Below are 21011 nucleotides of genomic sequence, written 5' to 3'. Positions count from 1 at the left end.
ATTACGGGCTGTATTGTGGGTAACTAAACATTTCCAGTTGAAAACGATGCAGGAGCATCTTCATTGACCCTGCAAAATGCGGCTGAGAATTGTCTTGAAGAAAAAACCGATGACAGTTACGTAATGTTGGCTGCATAGCTTCAGGCGAATATTTCACCAGGCCCTTGTACTTGGCGGGAGACACTATTTTCTAGACATCATTACGCGCTTACTGTGAACTCATAAATAAGAAGAGCGACGTGATGCTATCTAGGGTCATACTAGAGACACTGCCCAACAGATCTGTGCAAAGCTTTATCGGATTTTCGTAGTCGTTTCCATTTCGCCACCGATCGGAACTTACTTTCTGGACACCCCTCGTATGTGCATATTTAGGATGGTGCCTGCACGCTACTCAAAATACATTTACGTTAATTTTCATATGTTATGATAAGTTTCTAAGGAGTGGGGCACCCCCATAAAACACGTGATTACGTATGTTTACACAATGACGGAATAAAATCTCAACGCCAAAATTTAATTAATGTAGAGAAATGAAAATATTTAAATACATGTTTCTAGGTAAGGTATTTAAATTATTAAGATCATTGGTTAATGTAAGTGAGAGGTAAGCCATTAGAAATTCTAAACACTGGTACGTTAATAGGTGTTGTAACCGCCAGAATGTTGAACGCAAACATGAAAACGTGCAGACGTTTTGTTGTACAGGCGCAGGATTTCAGCTTGGTGGTGGAGACCCATGGCTCTTGCACTCGGTAGCTTCCTTTTCTGTGTAACGCTGGAGATACTTTCCGATTATGTCTCATATGTACTCGACTGAAGACAGAAGTGATGATTGACCAGGGCTAAGAAACATGTTGTCACTCTGTACAGCACGTTGGATTACAAAACAGATATTAGGCAGTGGGTTATCCACTTGAGAAAACCTTCTGGAATGCACAACAGGTCCATCTCCCAGACTGACGTAAAAATTTTCAGTCTGGGTGCGTGGCACAGAAACGAGTGTGCTCCTGCTGTCTTAAGAAATCGCAACCCAGACCATACTCAAGGTGTAGGCACAGCATGTCTAGCACGGTGTTACAATGGTTTTAGGCATTCAACTGCCATCCTTCTAACCAACATACAGCCATCACTGGCACCGAGGCAGTGCCCGGTTTCATCAGAAAACGCAACAGACCTCCACCTTGCCCTTCAATGGGCTCTGGCTTGAACACCACTGAAGTGTCTGGCTCGAAGCTCTGCTTCCTGTATCCGATTCGTAACAGTCCGTTATGTCACAGTGGTGCTAATTGCTGCTCAGATAGCTGCTGTAGATACAGTACGTTGCGCCAGAGTCAGAAGGCGAACACGATGGTTTTCCCACTTCTTGCGATGGTTCATTCTAGTGACCACCGCTGCCGGCATTCATGTACAGTGGTTACATTCCTGTCAAATATTTCTACAGTGTCGGAGAAGGAACATCGAGCTTCTCTTAGTCCTATTACACGACCTCGTTCAAACTCAGTGAGGAGCTGATAGTAGTGTCTTTGTCACCTTATGGGCATTCTTGACTAACGTCAACACACCATGTCGATGCTCGGAGGGAACAGTGGTCAGACCGTTGCAGCCTGTATTTAAAGCACATCTGATTTGCATCCTCATAGTGGTGTTACCAGTGCCACTCATATGCGACTGGCGCGAAATTTGACACCATTATCTTTGAGACGTTCATCAACGTTCATTTAAGTCGCATAGCTCTTTTTTTAGTTTTGCGATTTCTTTCCATTAGTATATTTATCAATCAGAGGTAACTTTTAAAGTAACTTTAGAGAAATATGAAAAGACCCAGCAAGTTTAATACGTTTCAGATAACAAGACATGTCTCTCATAGTAACTCTACGCACAAACAACTCTCAGTTGTAGTTGTAGTATAAATGGGATATTCGTTTTACAAGTAGAAAATAATTGATGTGGGTATAGAACAGTATAAAAAATTTTCCTTGATCCATTTTCTTGTTGGCTTAAAATGTTCTTTAAGTTTCTTTATAAATAATTCTTCTGGTGCCAGTCACGATGTTTTTTATTTACATTTCACATGATGCGTAACAAGAAATTATTCTCATTTCGAGTGCGTTTCTGTGTGATTTGTGCCAACCTATGTGATGTTGTCGATGTGTGGGATTCTGCTTCCTTTCGTTGAATTTACTGCAATATACAGTTTGAATCACCTAACATTGCCGCTGGATACATTTCGTAAACCACATCAAATACTGACGAACCGCTTCCACAGACCGAACGTGAGGAGAGGGGCCAGTGCAATTGTTTAATGCAAACCATACAAAAATGCACGGAAGTATGTTTTTAGCACAAACCCACGTTTTTTTTTAAATGGAACCACGTTAGTTTTGTTAGCAAATATGAACATATAAACAAATACGTAATCAGTGCCGTTTGTTGCATTGTAAAATGTTAATTACATCTGGAGATGTTTTAACCCAACGTTGACGCTTGAAACCTCCGACGTTCAGTTGCGTGTTGTAACAAACACGGGCCACGGTCGGTGAGAAGCATCTGCAGGGACACGTTTACAATGACGACCGTGTTTACGAGTGTGGGTGTAGTGCACTGTTGTGGTTTGGTCTAGCTGTCGCAGGGTCCGCATGTAGCGCTTGCTGCTATTGTTATTCTGCATTCGTCTCCGCACGCAGACTAACTGTAGTACACCGTGTTACCAGACGTCCGTGACCATGGTGTATTCGAACTCTGAAAAGGCGGAGATGATACTCATCGACGAAATGCAGCTGAAGCCTGCAAAGTGTACGCAGAACGGTACCCGGACAGAGAGCATCCAACGTGCCGCACATTGCAAAACATCTACCGCCAACTGTATGCAACAGGTATGGTCGTAGCACGCAAACGGGTCCGTAACAGGCCCGTCACAGGAGAAGCGGGTGCAGTTGGTGTGTTAGCTGCTGTTGGCATGAACCCACACATGAGTACACGGGACATTGCGAGAGCCGGTGGACTGAGTCAAAGTAGTGTCATGCGCATACTGCATCGTCACCGCTTTCACCCGTTTCATGTGTCGCTACATCAGCAATTACATGGTGATGACTTTAATCATCGAGTGCAATTCTGTCAATGGGCATTAACAGCGAATGCGTTGCAGTTCTACCTGTTTACAGATGAAGCGGGTTTCACAAACCACGGGCAGTGAATCTACGCAACATGCATTACTGGTCCGTGGACAATCCTCGCTGGCTCAGACAAGTAGAGCGACAGCGACCGTGGACTGTAAATGTATGGTGCGGAGTCATTGGCGACCACCTCATTGGTCCCCACTTCATTGCAGAGGCACAAACAGCTGCAACATACATCGCGTTTCTACAGAATGATCTGCCAACGTTGTTCGAAAATGTCCCACTGGAAACGCGTCGACGTATGTGGTATCAGCATGGCCGGCCGCGGTGGTCTCGCGGTTCTAGGCGCGCAGTTCGGAACCGCGCGACTGCTACGGTCGCAGGTTCGAATCCTGCCTCGGGCATGGATGTGTGTGATGTCCTTAGGTTAGTTAGGTTTAAGTAGTTCTAAGTTCTAGGGGACTGATGACCACGGCTGTTAAGTCCCATAGTGCTCAGAGCCATTTGAGCCATTTTGTATCAGCATGATGGTGCACCTGCACATTCCGCATTTAACACTAGGCTGACCCTTGACAGGATGTTCGACGGGCGTTTCATAGGACGTGGAGGACGCATAAATTGGCCAGCCCGTTTTCCTGATCTTACACCTCTGGACTTCTTTCTGTGGGGTACGTTAAAGGAGAATGTGTACCGTGATGTGCCTACAACCCCAGAGGATATGGAACAACGTATTGTGGCAGCCTGCGGCGACATTACACCAGATGTACTGCGGCGTGTAGCAAATGGTGGCCACCACAGTGAACATCTATAGGCCTCACATGTCGGAACACACTGTATTCCACTCCCTAATTGAAAACGGAAACCACGTGTGTACGTGTACCTCACCCCTCATGGTAATATACATGTGCGTCAGTGAAAAACACCAATGAAAAGGTGTTAGCATGTGGACGTAATGTGCTCTTCCAGTCTCTTCTGTACCTAAGGTCCATCACCGTTCCCTATGGATCCCTACGTATTTCGGTGCTCTCCGATACACACGATCGAACAGCGGAGGAGTGGTACTCAAGCGTCAACCTTACGTTACAATATCTCCGGATGTAATTAACATTTTACAATGCAACAAACAGCACTGGTTACGTATTTGTTTATATGTTCAGATGTGCTAACAAAACTAACGGGGTTCCATTTAAAAAAAACGTAGGTTTGTGTTAAAAAACATACGTCTGTGCATTTTTTAATGGTTTGTATTATCCAATTACACTAGCCCCTCTCCCCACGTTTGGTCTGTGGAATCGATTCGTCACTATTTGATGTTTACGAAATATATCCAGCGGTAATGTTAGGTGACTCACCCTGTATAAGAAACATGCGATTTTTGGTTGGTTATCGATCTTGAGATGAAGTTAGTGGGGTACTTTGAAAGAATTTGTACTTACAGTTTCTTCTAAACTTCGACACAAACATCACAAAAAAATCGATAACCAACCATATATCGCCTTTTTCGTGTATACTGAAGTCAACGAAATGAAGCAGACTCTGACACATCGTCAACATCACATAGAAATGGCATAAAACACACAAAAACGCACTCGAAAATGGGAATGATTTCCCGAAACGCATCGTCTGATAAGCAAATAAAGAAAATCATGACAGGTAGCAGAAGAATTATTTATAAACAAACGTATTGCTTTCACTATCGCAGGCTTTCAAATCCATTGCATAATGGATCATATCAAATTAATGTTCTTTAAATAAACTATTTTTTTGCGACTCATTACCACAAAGTGTGCTACAAATGCTAATAGGTTAAAACCGTGATACAGTGCATGGGGTCTGGTGCATCCGAGCACTCGAATGGAAACGATGGAATATTGCTTTAACTATCAACGAAATAGGGATCCCTTAGTACAGGATGGTATCACAGAGGGCATTCTCAAAAAGCTTTCACTTCGTGATATGATTCATTTATGGTAAACAGTCTGAATGTGCGTGATTCTCTCACGTCTGCTTGTCATGTAGCTCGCTTTTTATGTGAATTAAAAACGCTAGTGCCTGAAAACGACAAAAAAGAGTATTCACACGGGTAAAAATAGTCAGAAAAGTAATCACAGAACGTTCCGGTTGTTATGCAGAAGCCACCGAATCGAAGTAATTTCGTCAAAGTGACAGTGTCTGACCTCGGCGAAAAAAAGAGCGATTAAAGGGTATTTCAGCTCCAATACTATAAACGATACAAGCTAAACTTCATATCTCTAATAAAAAAAAAAAAACAAGTCTTTCAAATGAAGCTTCCTGGCAAGTGCCCGAAAAGGCTAAGGTCCCGAGTTCGAGTCTCGGTCGGACACACAGTTTTAATCTGCCAGAAAGTTTCATATCAGTGCACACTCCGCTGCAAAGTGAAAATCTCATTCTGGTAATGTCTTTCAAGTTGACGGGAACTCTAGCTCATGAAATATACATACAATTACATTAGGCCGTTTTGTAACTTGTACGTCAGCGTTTTTGCTACTGTATTACATAGGAATTTTGCGATAAATTTTAATTACAGTTTTTGTAGAAAACATTGACTTTTGTTTCAGAGAGTCACCATTTTGTTAAAGAATTTTTTTATGTACGTTAAGTACTGATTTAGACAATATCATGTTTCTAAGCAGTTGTTGAATTTTTGTTCTAGGTAGAAAATCACGGCGTTCACAGCTGCCACTAACCGCCCTCGCACTCCGCGATGGACTGTCGTCGGTGTCGTGTAGTGTCCTTGTGGGGCTAATTTTTACTTATAAAATAATTTAATTAATCTTAAAATTGTACTGAAAGGTCTGAAGCCAATTTGGCAATTTATTTATTAAATCATGAATATTAGTTCAAAAATCGTGCTTCATCTTGGATAACCCTCTTCAACACCGGTGTTAGTTACCGAAACGGCCGGTGAACGTTAGTAGAGATTCGAGAGTCAGGGAGAAGGTCTGTGAGCGAATCATATAGCAACTGCCACCGTCACACCTTAGCAAAAGATCTGCCGGAGAATCCTAGAAAATTCTGGTCGTATGTAAAATCGATAAGCGGCTGTAAGGTTTCCATTGATTCCCTTGTTGAGCAGTTCGGTGTGGCAGTTGAAGATAGCAAAACGAAAGACGAAGTTTTAAATTTCACGTTCAAGAAATCGTTCACACAAGAGGATCCTAAAAACATATCTTCATTTGAGCATCGGACAGACTCCCGAATGGGGGACATAGTAATAAGCATACATGGCGTAGGCAAACAACTGAAAGACTTGAAAGCAAATAAATCACCAGGTCCGCATGGAATCCCAGTTCTATTTCACAAAGAGTACTCTACGGCATTGGCCCCTTGCCTAGCTTGTATTTATTGTGAATATCCCGCCAAGCGCAAAGACTCAACCTATTTGAAAAAAGCGCAGGTGACTCCAGTATGTAAAGAAAGGTATAAGAACGGACCCGCAAAATTACAGACCAATATCTCTAATTTCTTTTTGGTGCAGAATCCCTGAACATGTGTAGAATCAGTCCGAATATAATAAACTTACATGAGACTGAGGCGCTTATGTTCATGAATCAGCATGGTTTTAGAAAACAGCTTAGAACTTTGGATTAAGAGCATCAGGCAGATTCCGTATTCCTGGATTTCGGGAAGCATTTGACACGGTGCCCCACTGCAGGCTGTTAACGAAGGTACGAGCATATGGAATATGTTCACAGATATGTGATTGGCTCGAAGACTTCTTAAGTAATATAACACAGTAGATTGCCCTTGACGGCCAGTGTTCGTAGGAGTCAAGGGCATCGTCAGGTGTACCCCAGGGAAGCGTGTTGTTCTCTATATACATTACTTATTTGGCTGACAAGGTGGGCTGCAATCTGACATTGTTTGCTGATGATGCGGTGATGTACGGTAAGGTGTCGAAGTTGAGTGAGTGTAGGAAGATACAATACTGTCTAGACAAAATTTCCATTTGGTGTGATGAACAGCGGCTAGCGCTAAATGTGGAAAAAGGTAAGTGAATGCTTATGAGTGGGAAGATCGAACCTGCAATGGTCTGATACAGTATTGGTATTGTCCTGATTGACACAGTCAAATCTTTTAAATATCTTGGCATAACGTTCCAAGGCGATATGAGATGGAACGAGCATGTGGGAACTGTGGTAGGGAAGGCGAATGGTCAACTTCGGTGTACTGGGTGAAGTTTAGGAAAGCATGGTTCACCTGTGAAGGAGACCGCAGATAGGACGCTGGTGCGACCTATTGTTGAGTTCTGCTAGAGTGTTTGGGATCCGTATCAGATCGATTGAAGGAAGACATCGAAACAATTCAGAGGCGGGCTGATATATTAGTTACTGGTAGGATCGAACAACATGTGTTATACTGTTGGTTAGGAAACTCAAATGGGAATACCTGGAGGGAAGGCGGCGTTATTTTCGAGAAACAGTATCGAGAAAATTTAGAGAACCTGCATTTGAAGCTGACTGCAAAACGATTCTACTGTCGCCAACATACACTGCGCGTGAGGACCACGAAGAAGAGATACGAGATATTAGGGCTCATGCGGAGGCATACAACAGTCCGTGTTCCCTCGTTCAGTTTGCGAGAGGATCAGGAAAAGAAATGACAATTAGGGGTACAGGGTACCCTTCGTCACCCACTGTGTGGTGGCTTGTGGAGTATCTGTGTAAATGTAGACATAGATGTAGTCCACCTATTTACGTTATGCGCACTGCCAGTAAAGTGAACGCCACCAACCGTACAAGAAGGGTGAGAGGTCACGTTCTCTTAGGCAAGTACTTCTCCAGCATTTGTTTTTTAAACCAGTTTCGTATGTCTGTAACCTCTGTCTCCAAGTAAGGAACCTATTCCTCTCTATATGCTACTGTGGTAAATTTGATAGTATGACTGTTTATCTCCATTCCAAGATTCTGAACTATTTGGACCACCAACCTCAGGACCGCACCGTTATGAGTCCCTGACTGTAGCTAATGCCAGTCAGAGCCGTAGTTCTAATCTCCGATAGTGCGACTTTCGAGAATATACGCAGTGGCTTTGTCCTGTAAATGGAACGGTTACCTTAAGGTTTCTGCACGGCCCAGCGCACGTAGAAAACAACTCAGTTACTTGAAGCCTTTCGGATTTTATTCATTGTAAAGAGTAGCGTGAGAAGAGCGTGCATTTCCAACTCGCGTGTAAAAAGAGAAGATGACTCAGTAACGGCTCGCCTAAGGTTTCGTGGGTTACAGAAAACTTAAGAAACAGTCAGGTCAAGAAGCACATCCCATGTGTTATGCTGATAATTATCACTTTAATTCCGTCTAGTTACAGTTGATTAACACGAATATTTCTTGTCATACGCATTTCTTCTTTAGCATTTGAAAGGAACCATCAGTTGGCTGAAATATTTACACTTTAGTATTTATAAAGTATTATTTGCACATCGTAAATCGAAGTTACAAACAGTTCTGGCAACCCCTGATAGTCTATGAGTCAGTAATAGTTTAATTTTCTGGTAAAATTTTTGCAGATGCTGCTCTCTTCCCGCTTCAGAGCAGTTATTCTGATTACTGCTATACGAAATTTCAACTCCGCAGCAATAAGAATACGAAGACACACATACATCATTGTGTTGTGGACTTTGCTGCAATCTGCTGAATTTCGTTATCAGCTACCGGACGCGTATTAGTAATATCTGTGATCTGTCCGTGCGTGTGTGTGTGTTTACAAACTGGTATCTGTTCTTTCTATAATTCGGTGTGTATTCACACAGTTTTTTTAATTTTTAAAATATGTAGAATATATTTGCTGAGTGGTGTCGAAAGTGTTTAATGCACTGAATTCAGCAGCCTGCATGTCTTATTAAAACGGATGCAGTCCTTGTTGCAATGACTTCCAAATAACCCATGAATGAAAGAATAATTATTGGTTCAAATGGCTCTAAGCACTATGGGACTTAACATCTGAGGTCATCAGTCCCCTAGACTTAGAACTACATAAGCCTAACTTACCTAAGGACATCACACACATCCACGCCCGAGGCGGGATTTGAACCTGCAACCGTAGCAGCCGCGTGGTTCCGGACTGAAGCGCCTAGAACTGCTCGACCACAAAGGACGGCTGAAGAGGAACTCATTGCTTCTTGAGTTTCGTAGGGCTTTACAACCTAGGAGGTAATACATTAAGTATTAAGATTCTTGACAATTTCTTGAGAAAATGAACTACACTTTAGGAGATTCTCAGTGTATCTATCAACATTGTTTTGCTATCAGCACAGATGTTGCGATATGCCAGATCGGATAGTAAAGACTGCATCTTTAGAACGCAATTCTGATTTTCCAGGACAACTGTAGAATTGCCATTTTGAGCGACTTTCCGAAACACCTCAGTTCAATGCGCCACGATGGCGGTGAAAAAAGATGGCTCTCTTCCCCCTCCTTGACATTTGGTCAGGAGCATGCTTGATAGTACGTTGGGACATGCCGTTTATAGGAAGCCTACTGACACATATCTACAGGCTTACCGTGTAGGGGTACTTCGTACACTACTTCACAGTGCCAACGTCATTTCAGGCCCTGAGAGTTTGTCAGCTGAGTTAACCCCTCATGAGGTCACCTTCCGTCAGAATGGACGAGCTCGCGCCTGCGTTGCGCTATCGACTCAATCGTGCACTGGATGAGTGGTAAGAATATCGAGCTGGAAACAGCGTCTACGGCCTTCCTGTCTTATACAGGGAAGATGTCCAATAAGACTAGTCATATTTTGTAGAAATATGATCCAAAATGTTTCTTCGACCTCCATCTAAAATTAGAATCCTTTAGGTGTCCGCCGCCGGTAGCTGAGTGGTCGGTGACAGAATGTCAATCGTAAGGGTCCGGGTTCGATTCCTGGGCGGGTCGCAGATTTTATCCCCTCATGGACTGGGTGTTGTGTCGTCCTAATCATCATCATTTCATCCCTTTCGACGCGAAAGTCGCCGAAGTGGCGTCAAATTGAAAGACCCCCACCCGGCGATCGGTCTACCCAACGAGAGGGCTTAGTCACACGACATTTGCGTTTATTTATCCTTTAGGTTCCGTTGAGAGTGATCATGGTTTGCGTAAACTAGGTGTCTACTGTATTCCCTGCGGTTATGGGATGTCATATATCAGTCAAAACATCAGGACAGTGAAGGAAAGGTATACTGAACGTAGGCGTCACACACGCTTACAACTGCCGAGGAAATGAGCTATTGCAGAACATTGTTCTGGCATTGGTCACTCTATGGAATACAACAACACGGAGATTTTGGCATAAACTTCCAGCTGTTGGGACTCTGTTGTCAAAGAATCAGTTAAATTAAATCGGCATGTAACATGCTGTTGAGGTTTCTGCTGTAATAGATATTTATGCTTAAATTCCGCTTGGACTTCTGCTCCCTCCCTTGTCCAAAATAGAGGTCAGAGCTTATGCTACCTTGTCTGTTTTCAATTTTAAGTTCCCCAACTTGATAGTCTTGTATGATGATCATTAATGTCCGTCAAGATCATGTAAACGGTGGGTGGAAATCTCAACGCTATCAAGCATTACCAGCCATTAGGATTTCAGCTGCTTATTATAATTGGTAGTGCTTTTGCATTTCGTCATTTAACTCCTCCACCACATTCATGTTCCTAAGTATAAAGGCGTCCAGCAACAAGTGAAACCACGTGAGGCGCTACGACACTGTGTGTGTGTGTGTGTGTGTGTGTGTGTGTGTGTGTGTGTGTGTGTGCGCGTGTGTGAGCGTTTCAATCATTGTGAAAGATGACGCAATGGTATGGATACCTAGTACGACGTCCCTGCGATTGGAGTAAACAGCACAATATGAAACTTTAGTCTCTCACATTTCAGTATAGGATGCACTACAATTCCTCTAATTCGGCCAGACCATGCAGCACGATATGTGATGACGACGCTTACTGCTGGACAAACCTTTTCTCTAGATTCGTTGTGATCTGCAGTCCTATTAGAGCTGAAATTCTTCAGGTTATCCCATGTATGTCAAATCGGACTCTGTTAGGATCGGGATGACAAAGTTACTATCAAAAACTTCCATGGGTAGTACAAATCCGCAGGTATATCTGTTAAAGGATATTCTCACATCATATTTCCCTGACGCAAATGAAGGGGTATTTCGTAAGTGACATATATCCAAGAAAAGAAATTTTTAAGGAAAATACAAATTTAAAAAATAATGTGCTTAAATTTCATTTATGAAAGCGAGTACTTCATATTTCACATTACTTTTGTGTCTTATGTACACAAATAAAGCAGAAAAAATTCCTTGTTATTTTGATGTGCTAGATTTATGTAACATGTCAGTGAAGCAAAAGGATTTATTAACATATTATCTTTGAAAATAACAGTAATGTTTACCCATTTAATGTACAAATAAGTTGATATTTACACAATCTGAAGCCCTGTTTAGTTTATTAGATTCAAAGTAATATATATTTATCCTAGGGTGAAAATATCGAAAAGAAGTAGTAAAATTCATACGAAAAACAAATGAATTATTCTATCCTGGTAACAGCATTCACTTGGACTGGAAAGGAAACACCTTTTCGTAAGAAAGCCCAGAGCAATGCATGTTAGTTGTCCGTGATTACTTAAAATGCTATTCATATCATACACTCTTCCAAATGCCTTCGATACAATACAGTATTATAGCTGCAGTTTCACTGTTTTACTACGCGTCCATTATTGAGTTCATAATCCAAAGCATTCTGACATCATCAGTAGTAGATCTCAGTACTGTATTCATCCATCAGTCTAACGCATATCGTACATCGGATTGATATTTTTTGTCTGTCTCCTTCAAATGTGACAACATACCACTAAAAACACTCACACGCAAAACTGAACCTGTTTCAACGTTTGAGTACTGGATTGACGTTTATTGGGCCTCAGTGTAGCAAAATTCAATAGTCTAGATGTCAAAACCATACTGCAGACGTGACTTACAAAAGTATTTTTGCTGGGCGTATTTCTGGTTTATTTCTTTTGGATGCATTTCTGGAACGACAATGACTTTCAGAAACCATTTTAAACAGGGTAAAGGTCACGTCAGTGAGAAAAAATCAAGGAACATGATAAGAAAAACGTCTAGCCAACGTTTCGTAGCTGCGAACTGAATACTAGTCTTAGCCAGATAATATTGTTTGGAATTCAACTCTTCAGTGGTCAATATCTCTTTCAAAATATTCATTGCGTACTTGTGCCATTGGATGCTGTATGACAACATGTATTTCACTGGGTGCTTAAAATTTTAAAAATTGTTTAAATCTGGCAACAGTTCTGACCCTATTCATGACGGTGCAGTGGCTGTACCACAATACTGTATTGCCCCGAAAAACTCGCGGTGGAGAGTAGTCGTTGCACTTTCACCGTCGCAGCGCCGTACAGGAATCCAGAGTAGAAAGGCGTTGTGCCTGGAAATGGTGTGTACTGAATGGAGTGAGCGACGAACAAAACGACCGTTGTGCGTGACACGTCTAGTTCTGTGATAGTTCCCAGAGTAGGGTTGGGATGTTAAGCGAGCAGTAGCGCGGGTTGCAGGCCTCGGGGACCGCAGTGTTTGTGCCTGGCGCTGGCATCGCTCTCTCCCTGCTGCTCTGACAGGATACACACACAAACACACACACACACACACACACACACACACACACACCATCGTGCGCGCGAGCGCGCGCGCTCACGCGTGCACACACCTGCCCACACACTGACAAATACACACCAGGTGTTCTTCCTCACACACACTAAAACCCATGAGAAGACGCAGGTGTGAGGGTACACGGTGAGTAGATTCACTGCAGAAATGTTAACAGAACAAATAATGATTTAGCACATTACGCAAGGGAACGGAAATGAGCGTACGGCATTGTGGGAAGTTCGGCCGCCGAGAGCAAGTACTTAATACATTCGACGACACACTGGGCGACTTGCGCGTCGAACATAGGGATGAAATAATGATGAAGACAACACAACACCCAGTCCCTGAGCGAAAAATAATTCCTCCCCCATCTCATCTGCTGCTGCGTGTATTTCCTGACAGAATAGATAATTACACAGTAAGGTGTCATTACTTTGTGACAACTTTCAGGTTTCGTTTGGAGATACGAAAAAGTTATGTTATAAAACAAGAAACTACTCTTGTAGCCTCGTCGTAATCTCTTTCACCCGTTAGATATATGGAACATTTCACGGCTTAAATGATCCAGCAAGTGATGTAATCTTGTAGCCTCATCATAAACTCATTCGTTCACTAGTATGTGGATTTTGTCAAAGTATGAATGATGAAACGGAATCCGGTGATAGCAATTGCTGTTTATATGCTAAAAATGCTACTGTTTACTCATTCTAAGATGATTATAAGTAAAGTAGTACAGAAGCTATTGTTATTGTTTATCTACTACATAACTACAGATGTCAACTGAAAATAAATGTTCATACGTGTCCTGCAGCCAATACCAAATCAATACAGTACGAAACTGCTAGTAGTAATAATGCCCCTTTTCCTACTAATGCTAGCTGCATTATCGTTATTAATTTATTAAATTAAAATTCGTTTTACAGATCGTATTCGTAGCCAATATAAGTAAGGTACATCTCAAACATGGTGTAATGACAGTTGATTTCATTTTATTCACTGATTTGTCGTTTCAACTTAACAATTTAGCACTCATGCTCTGCGATGTGCGCTGTTAAATTTCGGAAAATAGCGTATGTGCCACTGATATTTTTCTACTTAGCTATTGTTTCACTAAATACACGCTTCATTTGAATCATCACACGTTTGCATTGTTTTACTCTACAAGTGAGAGGATCTCGTGATGCGTCCTTGAAGCTGTTTCCTCCGATGTGGCCCAAGACTTTCCGTCAGAAAACTCCTCATTTACCACCACAAAGCTGACTTAAGAGAGAAGAGGACACTGCATTAAGAAATAGTTCATTGTCGAAAAGTAGTCATCCACCAAAACACCATGACAAATTGTTTCTTACTGATTCCCTCTGAAAGGCCAGGTTTTACGTCAGAGCTCAAGTTTGTCTTACAGTGTTTACTTTCCAAGAAGCTTCAAGACTGCAATACTATCCTGCAGAGTGAATTGGTGCATCTGATAAACGGTCCCAACGAATAGCGCGCACGTGGCGGCACTTTCAGGTTGTACCTGAATTGACATGCTGAAGGGTGCTTGTTCCTCTTCTCACAACAAAAGTTAATGTAATCCCTGCACTTTCAATAAAAAATAACGTCAATAACGACAAAGAGTGGATGGCAAAATTGTGAAAACGGAACTAGAACGACAGCTATGATGGTTGCTACCGTTTATCCGTGTCTACCGATTTATTTCAGACAGTAGTCTATATTACAACTTAGCATCAACGAGACTGAAATTCTAAGATGCGACTTGTTTCGGAAATTAGGTCATAAACATAAATGCAAAATATACATTAAGAATAAAGTGCACACAACATCTTTGATTTTCTCAGTTGATTTTTTCGAGCTGCTGTTGGCCATTCCAGATTGTCTGTTAGTGGTTTTCTTGAAATACTGTTACTTTTGTGTGCGTAGTTACCCTAGAAAGTGCGTCACCTATTGTTACCTCGTTGAGAAAACAGTTCCGTGTGATGTATATCTCTTTCTGGACTTGTAGCAGATGAAACATTGCTCTTCATAACATTGTCTCCGTATGTTAATCCTCAAAATCTTACAAACTATTTACAAGCATTTTTCGCTGCCCTCGGCATCACTGCTCTGCGGGTCCTGTGTTCCACTAGTTTTCAAATGAGCACATGCTGTGGCTTTCAAATGCATTTAGTTGAGATTTCACACTTTCATGGACGAAAGCTTCAGTCGAGCAATATCTTTTGGAAGCGTAAGAATGACTTCTCATTTCTTGAAGTAGGATAAATACCTCTATATATGTACAAACCGCGAACGTACTCCACATTCGGCAAGTAAAGTCTACTCGGATGCGAAGTGGCAACCACAGGGAAAAATCAGATGAAGCTTTGCAGAGATGGGTAGGACTGTGTCTCACGCCCGTCGATATTCTCACGTCACTCTTTTCCGTTCTGAGTGCACAGTGGGTGCGTAAAGGTGGCTAGATAAGTAGTGTCTCCCCTTAAATGTGGGAGCCTAGTGAGAGGCTCCCCCCGATGTCATGCAACCCACATAATATAACTGTTACAGATTGCCCACATCACAAAATTCTCAGTCACATTGCATATTAGCAATGAAGACGCTCCCGCAGCGTTTTCTATGGGAAGTGTTTGAATACCGACGATAGAGCCCGTAACTGGCTCTCTGTGAGTTTCATCTGTGGCAACATGAACCGATGGCAATGAAGACAATATTCTCGAGCTGCAGACCAGCGTAGAGAGGAGGCGGAAAGCACAGCTGGCGGCCTTCTATGACGAAGGCAGTGGAAAGTTGTAACAACACTAAGTAGCTGGGAGGCATAGCTATGTGTTGCAATTAAAAAATTTCGATTTTCACAGTGGTTTCCATTTCGCGACCGACTGCGCCTTTCTTTCCGAATAGTCATCGTATTTTCAATGCATCCGTCGATTTGTGTAATTATCAACGGCATACTTGTAGCGTTAATTCTCCACGAAGATCCGAGCTTTCAACAATGTTCAACACAATCATATTCAAATAACCCACTAGCAGTTGAAAAAATATGCAGAAGTAGCAGATAAAGAGTGTCCACTGCGACTGGAGATTACACAGTGGCCGGCTATGGAACGTCACCCACAGTGTATTCTTTTACATAGTGATTAAAAATGGGAAAAGTACACTTGCGCTGTTGTGACTAAACTTGTGCATTCCCGTACCTCGGCCAGGGGTACCCCGCTACTACGCAATGCTGCAGCAACATCCCGTGTCTCTTCTCACACTGTTCACACACCATAATTCCTACAGCCCTTTTTATTACAGAGCCCCATCAGTCTGAAGTAGCGGATAAAATCCCTGTCTCGTTAAACTATATTTTGTGTTTATTAGTAATACAGTTTTCGGAACATAAGATTTTTCCATATTCTTTTACTTTCCGTGCTGCCGATATTCGATGCAATTGGGATAATCTTCAAATGCACTGCCTCACGTAGAAAGAAATTAGAATTAATTTAATACCTTCAGATGCTGACGAGCGTTGATAAATATCAACGGTGACAGGTGAAAATTTGTGTGTCGACCGGGACTCGAACCCGCGATCTCCTGCTTACATGGCAGACGCTCTAACCATCTGAGCCACCGAGGGCACGGATGATAGTCCGACTGTAGGAACTATCTCGCGCACGCCTCCCGCGAGACCCACATTCTCACCTTGTATGTCCACACACTACATTCTTAGTGTCCCACCCCAACACACTCATTACTCGTGGAAGACATTCTTACCAAGTCCCGTAAGAGTTCGGGCAATATGTGTGCATCCACACAGAAGAAGAAGGTCATGGAATGTATTGCCGGAACTATATATTTATATGGATATGGTGTCTGTTCTTTCGGACTACGAATGTAGTTTGTGAGCATATAAGGTGAGAATGTGTGTGTCGTGGGTGGCTTGCGCGAGATAGTCCCTGCAGTCGGACTATCCTATGTGCCCTCGGTGGCTCGGATGGATAGAGCGTCTGCCACGTAAGCAGGAGATCCCGGGTTCGAGTCCCGGTCCGGGCACACATTTTCATTTGTCCTCGTTGATATATATCAGCGCCCGTCAGCAGCCGAAGGTATTAAATTCATTCTAATTTCGTTCTAGACGGCTGCAGGTCGTCAATGGTGTCTGTTCTTTCAGACATATCGGAAAGAACAAACACAATATCCATATAAGTATATGTATCATGTAGATGTTGTCACAGTCACCCAGACTAACATAATGCAGTACACTGACAAGTCGGGCTGCTGACGCAACTACACTACTGGCCATCAGAATTGCTACACCATGAAGATGAAGTGCTACAGAGGCGAAATATAACCGACAGGAAGACGATGCTGCGATATATAAATGATTAGATTTTAAGAGCATTCACACAAGGTTGCCGCCGGTGGCGACACATACAACGTGCTGACATAAGGAAAGTTTCCAAGCGATTTCTCATACACAAACAGCAGTTGACCGTCGTTGCTTGGTAAAACGTTGTTGTGATGCCTCGTGTAAGGAGGAGAAATGCGTACCATCACGACTTTGATAGAGGTCGGATTGTAGCCTATAGCGATTGCGGTTTATCGCATCGCGACATTGCTGCTCGCTTTGGTCGAGATCCAATGACTGTTAGCAGAATATGGAATCGTTGGGTTCAGGACGGTAATACGGAACGCCATGCTGGATCCCAACGGCCTCGTATCACTAGCAGTCGAGATGACAGGCATCTCATCCGCATGACTGTAAAGGATCGTGCAGCTCGGAGACCATGGCTGCGATTACCCTTGACGCTGCATCACAGACAGGAGCGTCTGCGATGGTGTACTCAACAACGTACCTGGGTGCACGAATGGCAAAACGTAATTTTTTCGGATGAATCCAGGTTCTGTTTACAGGATCATGATGGTCGCATGCGTGTTTGGCAACATCGCGGTGAACGCACATTGCAAGGGTGTATTCACCATAGCCATACTGACGTATCATACGGCGTGATGGTATGGGGAGCCATTTGTTGCACTTCTCGGTCACCTCTTTATCGCACTGATGGCACTTTGAACAGTGGACGTTACATTTCAGATGTGTTACGACCCGTGGCTCTACCCTTAATTCGATCCCGGCGATACCCCACATTTCAGCAGGATAATGCACAACCGCCTGTTGCAGGTCCTGTACGGGCATTTATGGATACTGAAAATGTTCGACTGCTGCCCTGGCCAGCACGTTCTCTAAATCTCTCACTAATTGGAAACGTCTGGTCAATGGTGGCCGAGCAACTGGCTCGTCACAATACGCCAGTCACTACTCTTGATGAAGTGTGGTATCATGTTGAAGCTGCGTGGGCAGCTGTACCTGTACACCCCATCCAAACTCTGTTTGACTGAATGCCTAGGCGTATCAAGGCTGTTATTACGGCCAGAGGTGGTTGTTCTGGTTACTGATTTCTCAGGATCTCTGCACCCAAATTGCGTGAAAATGTAATCGCATGTCAGTTCCACTATAATAAATTTGTCCAATGAATACCCGTTTATCATCTGCATCTCTTCTTGGTGTAGCAATTATAATGGCCAGCAGCGTACTTAGTCTGAAGACTGTCCACAGTGACCGAAACGTGTTACATAATTTAAATATGCGAATGAGAAGGATCAATAAATGAGAATTATCTTAAAGATCCACATACTTGCTGAATCTCTCAAGATGATTATGTCGGCTGTAGTGACTATTATAAAAGCCTGAGACTCTTGCGCCATCACATTTCTTCATAGGGTGCAACATCTTTTAAATTTTCTCATGCCACCTGAAACGAGTTTTCACATTATTTAATACGTTCAGTCTCTGTTGGTCCATCATAGACACGGGACATCGGCTGGTTAAGTAACAGTCAATATCAACGAAATTCACCAACAGCCGTGTATCTTAAGATCTTATTTTATTTTGAAGGCTATCAGCTTCAGCATTTCACTATGCCATATGCGTCTCTCTAAATAAACGAAAATGTCATGTAGAGTCATAAATCTGTGAATGCTGTGACTCCAATCGTTACGCTAGTTCTACATTCGAACAACAGATAGCAACTGCGCATACCTGTAGTCCAAGAACGTAGTTGGCGGCAGGCGGCAGCATTATCCGTGGATAGCATAGGAAGCGCGTCCGGAGAACGCGGAAAACAGCGCAGTCTTTGTCGTATTGCGGACGCAGAACGATTTGTATGACGTCCGAGCGAGCATGCTCTTTGGCTTTCGGGCCAAAGGTGGAAGCATCTACAGCACCTCCGAAACGTCTGTCTGTAAACTGTTTGTGTGGCGCCGTCGTCGAAATGTTTGTACCGTGCATGGTGAACTGGCCCTATCCAAAACCGTCGCCGAGCTCTATCTGTGGTGCACCATGGGTGATAGGTGACAGGAGTGAACGACTTCAGCGGACATGTGTACGGGCGACTATACTGGCAACTGTTAACCAGCTGACCGCCTAGATTAACCATGGGGCTACCAAAAGTGTCTCCTCAATGACTTCATCAGACGTTGCTGCGGACGGGCCTCTGCAGTAGGCTCCTTGCTCATACCCCCAGGCTGACAGATTTTCATCGCCGACGAATGCTGGTATTTGCACGCCAGTAATGTAGGGTCGCCTCTCCAAATGAATCACGGTTTACGCTCCATTGGGCTGTACGTCCCTGCAATAGTCAGGAGGGTGCAGACAGGAGGAGCGATCTATTGATTTTCATATCATTCCCTGCTGATCTCGTCTTTTTGAAAGTCACAACGAATCAACGCAAGTACTACCTCGCTTCCAGCATTAAGTTTGGTTTCCCTTGGCACGATGGCATGTGCCAGCAGGACAATTCACTGTGCCGCACAGGTCGCAGTGTAAGTGTGTGGTTCGCAAACTCCCCAGATTTAAACCCAATCGAAAAATTCGGGGAGCAGCTCGATCAGACTGTTCACATTCTGGATCCTCAAACGAGAAATATAGCTCAGCTGGCCACCTCACTGGAGTCGGTATAGCTCCACATCCCAGTTGGTACCTTCCGAGACCTCACTGGCTTTCTTTTGTACATCTTTCAGCGGTTCGCATTGAAAAAGCTGAAACGCCCAGCCAAACCCTCAGCACGGGACAGGTAGTTTAAGTTGTGGAAAGGGACCAAAACAAGCGGCTGTCATCTACACTCAAACATACAACCTTTTATTTGATAAAACATTGCAAGAGCCAAGAATTTAAAACAAAAACACAGCTTTAGTTTTGGAACTCAATTAGCGGCTGAATGCGCCTTGACGGCCGGAGTGAACGAGCGGTTCTACGCGCTACAGTCTGGAACCGCGCGACCGCTACGGTCGCAGGTTCGAATCCTGCCTCGGGCATGGATGTGTGTGGCGTCCTTAGGTTAGTTAGGTTTAAGTAGTTCTAAGTTCTAGTGGACTGATGACCTCAGAAGTTAAGTCCCACAGGGCTCAGAGCCATTTCAACCATTTGAATGCGCCTTACAATCTCATGCCTTAAGGGTAAGACCACTTTAACTAAAGCCTATAACTTAAAGTTCAAACAAAATCAGAAATTTAAAAGGCAAATCCTTATATTAAAACAGTTCCTTAATCAGGCTGATGGCCCAAAGGATCTGACATAGAGCAAACACTATAAATTCAAAAATCCGCTGCAAACCTAGAACTTAAGACTCAATAACATTAATTTTAAAAATGCCAAAGCCTTTATGTAAAACAATTCTTAAATTAGGCTGGATGTCCTAACCGTCTGACGACTTAAGGGCAAGACAACCTTAATCTAAAAATCGGCTAGAAGCTGTACAAGTAGAAACAACAAGAACAAATGAGAAGGCAGTAGACCCAAGGGTGTCAGAAGTTCCGAGGGTCAGCATGGAATGCAAACACTAACGCTCGCATATGCGAGACAGACATTCGGCCGATCCATTTTCGATCCAACGACAACCCAACGGACAGACAGTCAACAGACCCACCTACAAGATAACCCCCGCTTCATCCGACCAGCACACAACAGGAAGTTCAGTGGAACAACGTAGAAGGTATTGGCGCCCACGACCAATAATACATTGAGGTGTCAAACTACACACCGTTCTGGACAGTGACATAACGATGAGTAAAATACTGCCTGATTTTACGTCAACAGCCAGGGCAGGTAACCGGAACGTTAGCGGTCACAAGTCAGAAGATTCCGCTGGTGCACTTCAAATAACTAAGTACAGTTAAACAACACCAGAAGG

General features: G+C 43.2%; 1 protein-coding gene across 1 annotated transcript in view; it reads right to left on the bottom strand.

The window, feature by feature from the left end:
• Positions 1–21011, bottom strand: part of LOC124616223 (zwei Ig domain protein zig-8-like) — a 254680-nt gene that overhangs the window by 210993 nt on the left and 22676 nt on the right. The gene's annotated exons all lie outside the window — the stretch shown is intronic.

This window comes from Schistocerca americana, chromosome 5, assembly GCF_021461395.2.
Source record: "Schistocerca americana isolate TAMUIC-IGC-003095 chromosome 5, iqSchAmer2.1, whole genome shotgun sequence".
Taxonomy (NCBI): Eukaryota; Metazoa; Arthropoda; class Insecta; order Orthoptera; family Acrididae; genus Schistocerca; species Schistocerca americana.
This window is presented reverse-complemented; position numbering and strand designations above follow the sequence as displayed.